The 13845-nt window shown below is 47.6% G+C and overlaps 1 protein-coding gene across 2 annotated transcripts in view; it reads right to left on the bottom strand.

Moving 5' to 3' along the window:
* Neurl1 (neuralized E3 ubiquitin protein ligase 1) overlaps positions 1-13845 on the bottom strand; it is a 71524-nt gene that overhangs the window by 36510 nt on the left and 21169 nt on the right. Inside the window, exon 1 of one of the 2 annotated variants that reach the window (XM_048807270.1) lies at positions 2806-2924. The exons of the other annotated variant lie outside the window; for it this stretch is intronic. The gene's annotated coding sequence lies outside the window, so the exon portion shown is untranslated. Of the gene's footprint in view, positions 1-2805; positions 2925-13845 lie in introns of those variants that run through there. 2 annotated transcript variants of the gene reach the window in all.

Genomic DNA, 13845 nt, shown 5'->3' with positions numbered 1-13845 from the left:
AATGCCGAAAACATGCTAATGTCTATGTGCTGTGGAGATAGGTTGATAGACAGAATACTTCAGAGAATGAGTGCAACATGTGCAAAGGCCCTGGGGCGAAGGGAGCCCAGTGTATTTGAGAAGCAAGGTTAGTACAGCTGGAGCAAGGTCAACAGGAGGAGCCTGAGAGAGTTGCTGTTGGCAAGTCCAGATGAGCTGGGGATACACCAGGAAGGCCTTAGGAAGCAGGGTGGAAAAACCGGCCTTTTTCCTGAACACAATAGGGAACCCCTAACAGGTTTCAATAGGGAGGAACCAAGACTAGCCTTGCATTTCAAAAAGGTCACTCTGCCATCTGGTAGGGGGTACATGTGGAAGGAGGCAAGAAGTGCCAGAGCAGAGAGCAGTGGCATCCAGCAGGGTCGGGCCTGCGCCTGGCTTACTTTGGCTGCCCTCGGGCCTAGCATCATGCCCCCACAGAGCAGATGCCCACAAATAGAACTGAATTCATGTAATTCTCCAGAAACACAATTGTGGGAAAGTAACTAAGCCAAAGGGAGGGGAAGGTGGGGGCTCAGGAGCTGGGAGTCCACAGTGGACTGGCTCAGGAGCCCTCTGTCTGGACACCTGAGCAAGAAGAGAATAGAGGATTGGGAGGCAGTGTGGGTGGCTCCCGACCATCCCAGCCCTACGGGGCAAGGGGTTTCCCAGCAGGCTTACCTGGGCTTTCCATACTCCATTGCCCTGTTTTCAACAGGAAGTAGCCGTGTCCCTATGTCTGCAGCTTCCCTCTCTACCCCTTCCCCGCGCGGTGTCCAGGGCCTCTCCAGAGGGAGACAGAGATGCACCCCTCCTGCTTTATTCACTGGGGCATCACATGAGGGTTCATTTGGTTGAAGGATTCTGTTACTAAAAGGGGTGAGCAAACCACTGAGCTGCATCATTCATTCACCAGGCATTCACCATGGACCAGCTGGTGAGCAAGACCCAGCCCCACCCTTCAGAAATCCTTCAGTAGATGGGCCAGGAAACATGATTCCAGATCCCATTGAATGCTCTGCTGGGATCAAGGAGTGAGGTTCCTCGGCTCTGGCTGAATCCCCGCAGTGTTCCGTTTGGTAGCTACACTTTGCAAAGGCCGTGAGAGGTTCTACTGAGGGGAGGTTCTACTGAGGGGAGGAAGGCTCTACTGGGGGTTCTACTGAACTGCGCTTTAAACCCAGCCCTGCCTGACATCCAAGTTCATGCTCTATCCAGAAAAAATGCCAAAGAGCATGAACTCCTCTTGCTTGAGGAAGAGAAGACATAAGGACAACAGCTAGCTGTGCCCTTGGGGACTCCCTGGCCTGACAAAATCCTTACTGGGTTCAGAAGAAATCCACTCCCGTCCAGTGGAGCTGCAACTGCCCACTGACCTTACCTGGAATCTCACTCCCCTTGGCTCTCTGAACCGAGTCAGCTCTCAAACTGCAGCCACCCCCAGAGCTGTCCCTGCTCTGCCTTCACCTCCCTGCCTTCTGACCCCCTTCTGCCAACTCCTCCTGAATCTTGGGCACCATTTTGGCTTCAATGGTGGGCTACCCAGCTCAATTTTTTCCTTGCCAAGTCCTATCTCCCCCATGTTCCCCCAAGGCCCAGCATCCTCATCTGCATCCTAAACCTGACCTCTTAGAACTTTCAGTTAAAGACAGAACTAGCAACCGCAGAATATAACATTGAACAAATTCACTGGGCAATAGAAACCTTCAGGCTCAGAGACAGAGATCTCTAAAGGGAAAGATCCTCCAGAGAGAATTGGGTCCAGTCCCTGCCTTCAAGAGGACAAAGAAGACTTATGCCCATTTTAGAGATGTGGCAAAGAAGGCCTACTAAATTGTAGACCTACCCAAGGTTGCACAGCTGGTAGGGTAAGGAGGATTTGAACACAGGATCACTGTCTTCTGGTGCTGTGCTTAGTATGACGCATAGTCCAGGGCATCTGGAGGTGAAGAAGACAAAATGGGCCGGGCACAGTGGTGCATGCCTGTAATCTCAGCAGCTCGGGAGACTGAGGCAGGAGGATCACAAGTTCAAAGCCAACCTCAGCAATTTAGCAAGGCCCTAAGCAACTTAGTAAGACCCTGTCTCTAAAAAAAAAATTTTTAAATGGGCTAAGGATAAGGCTCAGAGGTTAAGCGCCCCTGGGTTCAATCCCTGGTAATAAATCTTTTTAAAAAATGGACAAGGGAGCTCACTTCTCTTTTATGAGGTAGGAGAAGTGACTGTGTCTGGAAAGGTCAGGGAGGGGAGGTGGCCTTGCAGGGAGGATCTAGGAGGCAGCTTCTGGTTGCTACCGTATTTTTTTTTTCACCCAGAACAAGGGATAATTTGATTGAGCTGGTAAGTCACCTGATATTTGGGGCTTAAGGCTGACCTGCCAGGGACATCTTCCCTCTCCTGACTTACTAGGCTGGGCCGGTGCTGGAGAACATGGAACCCTACCCCCAAACTTCTTCCCATACCCACAAACGGAACAAGGGTGCGATTGCTGCCTATGGTCTGGAAGAGAAAGCCACAGAGATGAGGACAAAGCACACAGGGCGCAAGCTGCATGCTTCAGAGAAACCAGCCAGGGCTGGGTCTGGGACAGGTGCCCCAGCAGTAACAGCTGCCAGCCGCCCAGGATGACGGGAACACAACAGGTGCAGAGGCGGGGGCGGGGACTGGAAGGGAATCTGAGAAAGCTGCAGGCAGTTGGGTGAGTTGGGTGCCCCTCCTGGCTCCTCCAAGCCCCAGGACCATTGCCAGGCCACCCCTTCTGGGACCCTCCAAGACACATAAACACACCTGCTCATGGTCCCTGGTTCTAGCCCCTTGGTCAGCCAGGTCAGCCGGGATGAGACAGAGGGTCCGTGCTGGGCAAAAAGGACCAAACAAGGAAGAAACCAGGAGCCTCTTCCCAGGACAGAGTGTGCCAGACACAGCCCACACCCACAGAGCCCCCAGCAGGAAGCAAACATTTGCCCGTGATAAGATCTTTGTCCAGGAAGCGTGGATGGATGGACCCACCCCACCCGTATGGAGCCTGGGTGCTCTGGCCTTGAGGTCACATAGGCCAGCTCTACCCCTGTGTGGCTGGATTAGCCACTGGGCTTTGTGAGCCTCGCCTTTCCCTCTGCCAAGATGGGACTTAAAACGGCACAGGACTTAAGGACAGAATGACACAACGTCTGTAAGGCACGCTGTCTGGCAACTGTCCAGAGACCCAGAGAAGACAGGAAGGTGAAACCCAGAGCGGCTGAGGTCCCAGCGAGGAGATTCAGGGTGGGATGTGAGCGCTCCAGCCAGGAGCGGCAGAGGCGCTGCAGCAAGACCCGGCCCACCTGCACACCAGCACCCCTGGGACCGCCACGCTCGGCTGCTCCTAGTTTTCCATGTGTCAGCGCATGCGTGCCGTATGTGCAAATGCTCTGCCAGAGTGCTGGGGAGCAGCGGTTCCACTAAGTAGATTAAGCATTGTCCCTTGTCACCTGGGTTAGTGCTCTGCCTTTGATCAGAATGGATGAATTTTAAACTTGAAGCTAGTCCTTGTCCCAATCACAAGTGACAAATTACCAGCATCTGCATTCATAAGACTTGCTCGCTTCAGTATAACCTTGCTGGGGGAGGGCGAGGAAGGGCAGACAAGGAGACTTTTATGGTGGGAGGAGAGGTGGCACAACAAGGAGACCCAGAGTGACATAGGAGATAGGACATATGTGCTGGCACAAGACAGAGCCTGATGCATCAGAGAAGCAGAAACACACTGGCTGATCCCCCGGGTCTGCAAGATTATGAGAAAAGCTGGTGAGGGTGACAAGGATAAAACCCTCCTCTTGAGGACAGAGCCGTCCCCTCCCTCCCGACGCACACTCATATACTCACCTCAGGCCCTGCAGCTCAGCCAAGGCTCCCACTACCCACCCTTTCTACAGCCAGGGCTCCAGCCAGCTGAAGCCACCCAAGGCTGGGTGGCACCCTGGGCTTCATGCGGCCAACTGTCCTTCCTTTGAGCAGTCTGCTTAAGCCAAGTGCAGTGGTATCATCCTCTTTAGAACCTTGTCCCCCACTACCGCACTTCCAGCTCTAGTCCCAGACTCAGGCTTTGACTACAAATCCCAGACAATCTCACACCCCACAGCCCTCCCCAACAGGGTCCTTAAAGACAGGGCACCATGCGCATATGGTGGCTTCTATGTGGCCCATCAAAGCAACTATCAAGACGATGGTCCTCCTAACCAAAGGACACCCCAGGAAGGGAAGCCACCTCCAGCAAATACTATGGCAGGACACCCATTTGCCTCCTGCAACCACTTCCTGTCACTGCCCCATCTCCCATTGTGCACACTATCCACTGCCCCATCCTTCCCTCTCTCTATCTCCAATAGCCTATCAGGCTCCACCCCTAAGAGGCCACCCCTCTTCCCTCTCTTCTTGCCTCCAGCCCTGAAGCCCAGGATCCGACAAGCAACCAGTACAATGCTGGGGGGATCAAAGTTTAGATGGTGAAGCCTTCCCAGGGAGTCAGGATTCCTGGGGTCCCGGCAGACCCTGAGGCTGGGGCAAAATTCCACCAGGGAAAGTCTGTGAGAGCCTGGTACCATGTTTGTGTGTTGGGGGACCCCGGGAGGGTATCTCTTTTAATGCCTCCTCAGTTCTGCTCTCCATGGGGTAAGGACTCAGGAGGCAGGTTAATGCCCCTCCTATAGGAGCTGGGGGTCTTCTCCTAGGGACCCTCTCCCTCCCTCTCTAAGCAGAAACCCGACCTTCACACCCTCAACCCTGCTTAGCCAAACACCCTTCCCCTTCAGAGAAGAGAGATCTCCTTGTTCTCAGGGCCAGTGAAGGGAGGTGGCTAAATTAGGCCTTGCTTAGGGGTCTGTTCTCTTAGCTGTGACACCACCTGCAAGTCAGTGCCCTCCTGGGGCTGCAGTTCTCACGTGTGTGAAGTGGACACATTGGACTCGTCCATCTTTAGTTCTGAACCAGAAGTTACCTGCATCCGGGGGTTGGGAGGGGGTCTTTTCAGGGAGACAATCAGGAATTCCGGACTCACCTAAAGCAGGAGTCCCTCAACCAAGGTCTGGTGGGACGTCAAGGACCAGCCAGCTCTCAGCTGGGTCTCACTGCCTCCAAGTCCCTTTCCTGACCCCATCCAACATGGGCCCCCCAGAACCAAGGTTCCATGGCCCGCCCCTTGGGTTCTATAATCCAGGCCAGAGGTCTAGTGTAGCCCTGTTCAAGCAGTCACTGTGTCCCTCCCATATTCATCCTGTCCTTCCATCCTCTGAATTTTCCCACAGCTTAGGCCACCAGCATCATCCTGATGTGGACAATGTTCCAAACTCCATCCCCTCCTCAGGACAGCCAGGCTGACTCAGTAGCTCCTGAGCACCTCAGGATGAACCTGACCCACTTTGGGGAGCATTCAAGGTCCTCTGTGAACTGGCCCCAGCCCATGTGTCTGGTCTCATCTCCCTCGACACCCCCCACCCCAGGTACTCCATGCATATGAGCCCCGTATGTCAACATGGCCACATCTTGCGTGTCCATGACTCTGAGTACTGTCCCTTCATCTGGAGTCCCCTTCTCCCAAAATGTTCACTCAAAATTCCCTATTTAAACTGGATGCGGCTGGAGCATGCCTATAATCCCAGCGGCTCAGGAGTTTGAGGCAGGAGAATCATGAGTTCAAAGCCAGCCTCAGCAACTTAGCGAGGCCCTAAGCAACTTAGTGAGAGCCTGTCTCTAAATAAATTCAAAAAAGAGCTAGGGATGGGGCTGAGACTGTGGCTCAGTGATAGAACACTTGCCTAGCATGTGTGAGGCACTGGGTTCAATTCTCAGCACCACATATAAATAAATGAATAAAATAAAGGTCCATACATCTACAAAAATATTAAAAAAAAAAAAAAAGAGCTGGGAATGTGGCTCAGTGGGTAAGCACGCCTGGATTCAATCCTCAGTACCCCCCGCCAAAAAAAGAAAACTCCCGATTAACCTTCACCTCTTGATTCAGAGGGGTCTTTCTTCTGAGATCATATCCAATGTCCTCTGTGCAGCTCTACAGCGACAGCAAGAGACCCCTTCCCATACAGGCAGCAAATCTGAGGCCAGACAGGGAGCTTTTAATCTCTGGATCCCCAGCACCTAACATGGTGGGCACTTGTTGATGCTCAAAGTATATTTTATGCAGGAAAAAAGAAGAGGAAGAATGGCTGAGACTGATGGCATGGTCCTTGTTTTGCCCCCATTCGTCCCTTCTCCAGGCCAGCTTGCAGCCCTGAGGTCACTGTCCCAGCCATGATGTTCAAGGTCCCTTTGGACCCATAGTTGACAGATTGCCTGGCCCATGACCTTGCCACCCCAGAGGTGACCCTCCCCGTTCTCTTGGTTCTATTGGCAGCACCAACTGGTGCTCACTCAGACAGAAAACGCCAAGAAGCTGAGCAGCCAGGTGTGTCCTGAAATAGTGAAGAACCGGAACACAGAGGCTTATCTGACCATCTTCCCTGTAGGCAGCAGAAGAGCATCCCAGATCCCCCTGCAGGACCCCAGGAGGAGATGCTGCAAGCCTTGCACCCGGCTCCCTCCCAGCTTCTCCTCTGGATTAAATCAGCAGGGGAAAGAGCTCCTCCATCTCATTTGCATAAACCATTTATAGCAGCGCATTCAAACCCACGCCTTCCAAGCCCACTGCGATTGCCTGTGGCTTCCCAGTCTATCCTTTCCCTTCTCTTTCAGGTTTTGTTGTTGTTGTTGTTGTTGTTGACAGGAATCTGGGCTCAAGAGAAATCTCTACCTTGGCTGTCCCTGGCAGAGGAAGAACTTTACTTTCTCTCCACATTGAATGGGGATGTTAAGCAGCCATCCCCTGGGTGTCAATGACCTACAGTGCACAAAGCCTGTGAGCACCCATGGGCTCCCCAGGAATGGCAGGAGGTAGCTAAAATTGCAGCCTGTTTTACAGATGAGGAGACTGAGGTTCCAAGAAGTTCAATGACTTGTCCGCACGCCACACAAAAGGAGTCCTCACTGCTTAAGCCAGGTCAGGGCAATAGTGGTTATTTGTAACAGACAGCCTGACCCAGGTTCCAAGAATCCAGAAGAAAGAACTCTCAAAATTCAAAAATAAGAAAATAACCCAATAAAAAAGAACAGGCAAAAATTTAAACAGACACATCACCAAAGCAGACATATGGATGACAAAAAAGCATGTGACAAAATGCTCAACATGATTAGTCATTAATAAAATGCAAGTTAAAACTATGATGAGATACCACACATGCCTCGCAGAATGGCCCAAATTAACAAGTGTTGGTGAAGATATGGAGACGTCGGGACTCTCACTCTCCATACACTGCTGGGGAAATGTAAAACGGCACAACCATTTTGGAAAACATTTTTGGGGCATTTTCTTGAAAAGTTAACACACGTCTACTATATGTGACTGAACCATTCTACAACTAGGTATTTACCCAAGAGAAAAGGAAAAACATGTTGACACATAGGCTTTTAGTAACTTTACTGTAATAGCCCCAAATTGAAAACAACCCAAATGTCCATCAACAAGTGAACGAATAAATTGTGCTATATTCACATCACAGAATATCACTCAATAATAAAAAGCAATGGACAGGGGGCTGGGGTTGTGGCTCAGTGGCAGAGCGCTTGCCTAGCATGCATGAGGCACTGGATTTGAGCCTCAGCAGTCAGTACATGGAAATAAAATCAAGATAATGTGTCCACCTAAAAATAAAAATAAAATTTTTTTTTAAAAAAAGCAATGGACAATTGAGATACATTCCAACATTTTGAATGAATCTCAAGATATTTATGCTGAGAGAAGCCAGAGGGGAAAAGGAGTGAATATTGTATTATTCCATTTATACAGAACTCGAAAAAATGCAAACAAAATATGACAGGAAACACAGGCGGTGACTTGAGCAGCAGGGTGGGACAGGGAGGAGCAGGAGAGAGTAATCCCCAAAGGTACAAGGAAGTTTCTGAAGGTAACAGAGACGTCCTGATGGTACTGATAACTTCACAAATCTATACATACGTCAAAACACATTAAGTTGTACATTTAAATATGTGCCACATGTTGTATGCCAATTATAGTTTAATAAAATTGTATTTTCTAACTTAAAGCGCTGGGCATGAGAGAAGAGGGTAGGGAAAGAAAATTGTTGTTTCTATAAAAACCAAATTGAGTCAATGCCTTTAAAAATTAAAAATAGAATTATCATATGATCCAACAATTTCACTTCTGGGTACAAACCCACAGAATCGAAAGCAGGAACTCAGATATTTGCACACCCATGTTCATGGCAGAATTACTCACAATGGGAGCAATTCAAGTGTCCATCAAGGAATGAATGGATAAGCAAAAGGTGGCATACATGCATACAAAGGAATGTCATTCATTGTCGAAAAGGAAGGAAATTCATTGCCGAAAGGAACCTTAAAGAAATTATATTAAATGAGCCAGGCATGGTGGCACACGCCTATAATCCCAAGCATTTTAGGAAGCTGAGGCAGGAGGATCACAACTTCAAAGCCAACCTCAATGCGGGGGAGGGGGAGGGGGCTATACTTGTACTGCTGGCGGGACTACAAATTGGTGCAACCACTCTGGAAAACAGCATAGAGATTCCTCAGAAAACTTGGAATGGAACCACAGTTGACTGGGTTATCCCAATCCTCGGCATATACCCAAAGGACTTAAAGTCAGCATACTATAGTAACGCGACCCCATCAATGTTTATAGCAGCTCAATTCAAATAGCTAAGCTAGGAACCAACCTAGGTGCCCTTCAATAGTTGNTTTGAACAACCCACAATAAAAAATTAAAAAAAAAAATTGCATGACTCTACTTATCTCAGATACCCAGAGCAGTCAAATCTCAGAGACAGAAAGCAAAATGGTGGCTGCCAGGGGTCGGGGCAGTGAGAAACAGGGAGGTATTGTTGAATGGGAATAGAGCTTCAGTTTCAGAAAACTGAAAGCATTCTGGAGATGATGATTGCAAAAGAACACATGTGCTTAACGTCACTGAGCTGTATACCTGCCAGGCTCCATGGCACATGCCAATAATCCCAGTGACGCAGGAGGCCAAGGCAGGACCAGTCTGGGCAACATAGTGAGACCCTGTCTCAAATAAAAAATAAAAAGGGCTGGGTATGGAGCTCAGAGGTAGAGCCCCCCCTGGGTTCGATCCCCAGTACCATCAAACAAACAAACAAAAATGGTTAAGACAAGGGCTGAGGTGTAGCTCGGTGATAGAGCGCTTGCCTAGCGTGTGTGAGGCACTGGGCTCGATCCTCAGCACCTCATAAACATAGATAAATAAAGGTATTGTGTCCTTCTACAACTAAAAAATATATTTTAAAAATAATGGTTAATATAGTAAATTTTATGCAATGATGTTTTCCTGCAATGATTTTTATTTTTAAATTTGTTTTAATTAGTTATACAGGACAGTAGAGTGCATTTATGTACTTTGATATCTCATACATAGATGGGATATAATTTCTCATTTTTCTGAGTGTACATGTTTAGAACATATTGATCATGCAGTCACATATATATAAAGTAATAATGTCTGTTTCAGTCTACTATCTTTCCTATCCCCGTATCCCCTCCCCTCCCCTCCGTTCACTTCCCTCTACCTAATATAAGGTAATTTTATTCTTCTCTAGTGCCCCGCACCTTACTGTGAATTAGCATCCGCATATTAGAGAAAACATTCGGCCTTTGGTTTTTCTGAATTGGCTTATTTCACTTAGCATGATATTCTCTATCTCCATAATTCTCTATTACTGGCAAATGCCATAATTTCATTCTTCTTTAAAACTGAGTAATATTCCATTGAATATATAGATCACATTTTCTTTATCCATTCATCTATTGAAGGACACTTAGTTTAGTTCCATAGTTTAGCTATCATGAATTGAGCTGCTATAAACATTGACATGACTGCATGACTGTAGTATGCTGATTTTAAGTCCTTTGGGTATAAATCGAGGAGTGGGATAGCTGGGTCAAATGGTGGTTCCATTCCAAGTTTTCTGAGGAGTCTCCATACTGCTTTCCACAGTGGTTGCACCAATTTGCAGTCCCACCAGCAATGTATGAGTGTACCTTTTTCCCCATATCCTCACCAACATTTATTGTTGCCTGTATTCTTGATGATTGCCATTCTGACAGGAGTGAGATGAAATCTTACTGTAGTTTTGATTTGCATTTTTCTAATTGTTGGAGATGTTGAACATTTTTTTCATGTTTTTTGATCAATTATATTTCTTCTTCTGTGAAGTGTCTATTCAGTTCCTTATACCATTTATTGATTGGGTTATTTGTTGCAATTATTTTTTAAAAGTACAAAAACACAAACTAAGTTGAGAATTTTAAAAAGATGCTGGTCCCTTAAAAAATGCTTTAAATTATAGGTAGGCAAGACAACTATAAAACATTCAGGGAAAAAAATCTAGAAGGATTTTGCACACAAATTCATCCACAAGAATTTTTAGGCTCTCATTGCACTTTTATTCATTTATTTGCTTATCTATTTTCAGTGCTGGGATGGAACCCAGCCCCCCAGGTATGCTAGGCAACTGCTCTACTGCTGAGCTACATCCCCCGCCCGTCTTATTCTGCTTTCAAGAAGACCAAACCTGGACAGCATGCCCCAGGAGAGGGTGTACAAGAACAACCCAGGGGAATTCCAATCTTCAGGCCCTCTGTCTACATCAAGAGATTTACTAATTAAAGGAAATTCACTTAGGGATGTTTGTATCACTTTATACCATTCCCCCAATACTGTTCACTTAACCAACCAATGAGGCTTCAATTGTGACTATGTGAGACAAAAGAGATTCTACAGATATAAAAATAAGGCCCAGGAAAAAATGCAGCCAATGTTGACTTTAATCCTTTCTAGGTGAGTTCTTACGTTTTTTTCTTCATGCTTTCCTGGATTTTCCAAAAAGCGTAGATCACTTTGATAATAATGTGAGTAAAGAGCTGCTTTTAAGATAGCTTTTGGGGGTGATGGTATCAGAATTTAAAATAATTTTTTTAAAAACGAGGTCTGGAGCAGAGTATGATGTCCAGGACAGAAGCCCAAAACCACACACAGGCCCGGGAGGGTTTAGGACCCTGTGGACAAGTTCTTAAGGGGTTCCTTTGTCTCTGCGGAGTCCCAGACCCAGTTAGCCCTCATAGGCACCCAAGATGGAGCCCTGGCACAGACTCCCAGAGACCCCTGGGAAGGCGAGTGAATCCAGGATTCCTCCATGTTACCTTACACACTTTCGAACACCTAAGTCTGGCCTGGGATTGAGGAGAAGAATAAGAGAAGGAAAAGGAATTTAACCCTTTTTAAGCAGTAGGTACAGCCACTGTGGTCACTACTCAAATGTCTCATTTGTTCCTCAATGAAGCTGGTCAAAGAAGGAGTTGGGCCAGGCGTGGTGGCACATGTCTGTAATCCCAGCAGCTTGGGAGGATTGTGAGTTCAAAGTCAGCTTCAGCAATGGTGAGGCACTAAGCAACTCAGTGAGACCCTGTCTCTAAATAAAATACAAAATAGGGTTGGGGGTGTGGCTCAGTGGTTGAATGTCCCTGAGTTCAATCCCAGCACCAAAAAAAAAAAAGGAAGGAACTGGGAGGCTGGGGATATAGCTCAATGGTAGAGCACATGCTTAGCATGTGCAAGGTCCTAGGTTCATCCCCAGCAACACACACACACACACACACACACACACACAGGGCAGCCAGGTACATTGGTGCACACCTATAATCCCAACCATAGGATTATGTGCCAGAACATCTCTTGGAGTTTGGGCCCTCTCTTCTCTTGGAGAGTGAATAAAATGGTTGGGTTTTTTGTTTGTTTGTTTGTTTGTCTTTGTTTTTTCTGTTTATTATTCTCTGTTTGCAAAACTTTGTACCCCGTGAAAACTGGCCACAAGTCACCCTAACAACTCCATCCCATCCATTCCCAGAGGGAGCCCCTGGTAGTAGATGGATGGGTCTTCACTCAGTCTTAGCCTCTATTTGCACAAAGTTAATGAATGGGAGATAAGTAGATGCACATCTAGATACCAAGGTATGAAACAGACTAGAGAGCTATTCCTCTGGATCTCTACATTACTCAATCCCTTGCTGCCCTTCAAGGTCATCAGGCCTTCTCTGGCCAACCTATTTAAAAGTACCCCTAGCCATGCCCCTTCATGTCTTCTTTCTTTCCAAAGCACTTATCACCATCTGACAAGCCATTCTGGGCCTTTTTCTTTTTTAATCTGTCTCTCCTTGTAAGAGTATAAGTCCATGGCACAGGGAATCATCCGCCGCTGTATCCTAGTGTCCAAAACAGTGCTGGGCACCCAGTAGACCTTGAATAAATGTGAACTGAAAGAAAGAAATCAGAAAGGCAGGAAGGGAAGGAAGAAGGGAGGGCAGGAGAAAAGAAGAGGGAGGAAAGAGAAACGTAACAGTCTAAATATAAAAGGTTCATGCTGCACGTATTGCTGCACAAATTTTCTCTTAACAATATGATTGACGTTTTTCATCATGGTACCTCATCAGTGTTAACAGCTACAAAGTATTCCCGTGCATGGAGATTCCATCCTTAATCCACTCACTCCATCTTGAAGCTCTGTGTGAGCAGCAAGTAGGGAGGGGGCACAGGGAGATGCCCCCCCATGGCTCTTGGCAATAAAGGTTCTTGAATTTCAGACTATGAAACCAACTCTTCATGGACCAGTGCATACAAAGTTGCTCTCAAGAGGAGATATGGCCCCCAGACCTGATGGGACTTCAAAGAGACTTGGCTGGAGGTGTGAACCCTCAAGAAAAGATGTGTTCATTGGGTGCCAGGAATCAGTGAAAAGGGGTGTCACTGAGGCAAATCATGGTAGGGCCACGAAACAAAGCCAAGGAGTTGGTGCCCACGTGTTGGGTCTGCCTGGCAGGTGTTTCCCTGTTGGTGAAATGGCCTGGGCAAAGCTCAGAGCCCACAGGCATTAAACTCTCAGACTGTTCTCAGCTCACCTAGTTTGATATGGGTTTACTCAGCCCCCAAGCAGCTCCCTACAGGGCGAGTGTCTCAGGCAGTAATTTCTCTTTGGGAAAGAGTGAACTTCTGATTTGATCCATGAGTTTTTGTGGACTTGCATAGAGGGAAGCAGGATCTCCCAGTCCTATCAACTCAGAGGAGTTGAGAAGATGGGAATTTGGGACCAGCCTAGCTAAGGATCAAAGGCTGGGCAGAGACGTGCTCACTAGAAACCCCTTCCTTATACTGACCACCTATATGATCAGCAGCCTGCCCTGTCCCATATCACACTTTCTTTCAACTTCCAGTAATAAACGTCTATGTTTAATGAGCTCTTACTATGCACCAGGCCCTGAGCCACATCACCTACGGCTATAGTCTCATTTAAACTGCACAACAGTACATGCACCTAGAGAGACACCTAAGGATCCCACGGGTCAAGATTCAGGAGTCAGGGTTTTAACCCAGAAACCAGACCTGGAGGCACACACCTATAACCCAAGCACCCAGGAGGCAGAGGCAGAAGGATTTCTTGAACCCAGAAGTTCAAGACCATGCCCTGGCAACACAGCAAAACCTCCGACTCAGGAAAAAAAAAATTTTTTTTTTTGGACCCAGGCCTGACTGACCCCTGGGCAAATATTTCACAATGAGTACCCATGGTTCCTTGTACCAGTATCACCTGGGATTCTTATTTAGAAAGAGAGAGAGAGAGGCCCAAGGAGTCCACCCTCAGGCTTACTAAACCAGATTATCTGGAGGTGGGTCCCTCGAGCCTGCATTTTTTT

The sequence above is a fragment of the Marmota marmota genome, unplaced genomic scaffold, assembly GCF_001458135.2.
Source record: "Marmota marmota marmota unplaced genomic scaffold, marMar, whole genome shotgun sequence".
NCBI lineage: Eukaryota > Metazoa > Chordata > Mammalia > Rodentia > Sciuridae > Marmota > Marmota marmota.
Note: the sequence above shows the minus strand (reverse complement) of the source record. Positions and strands in the feature narration are given on the sequence as shown.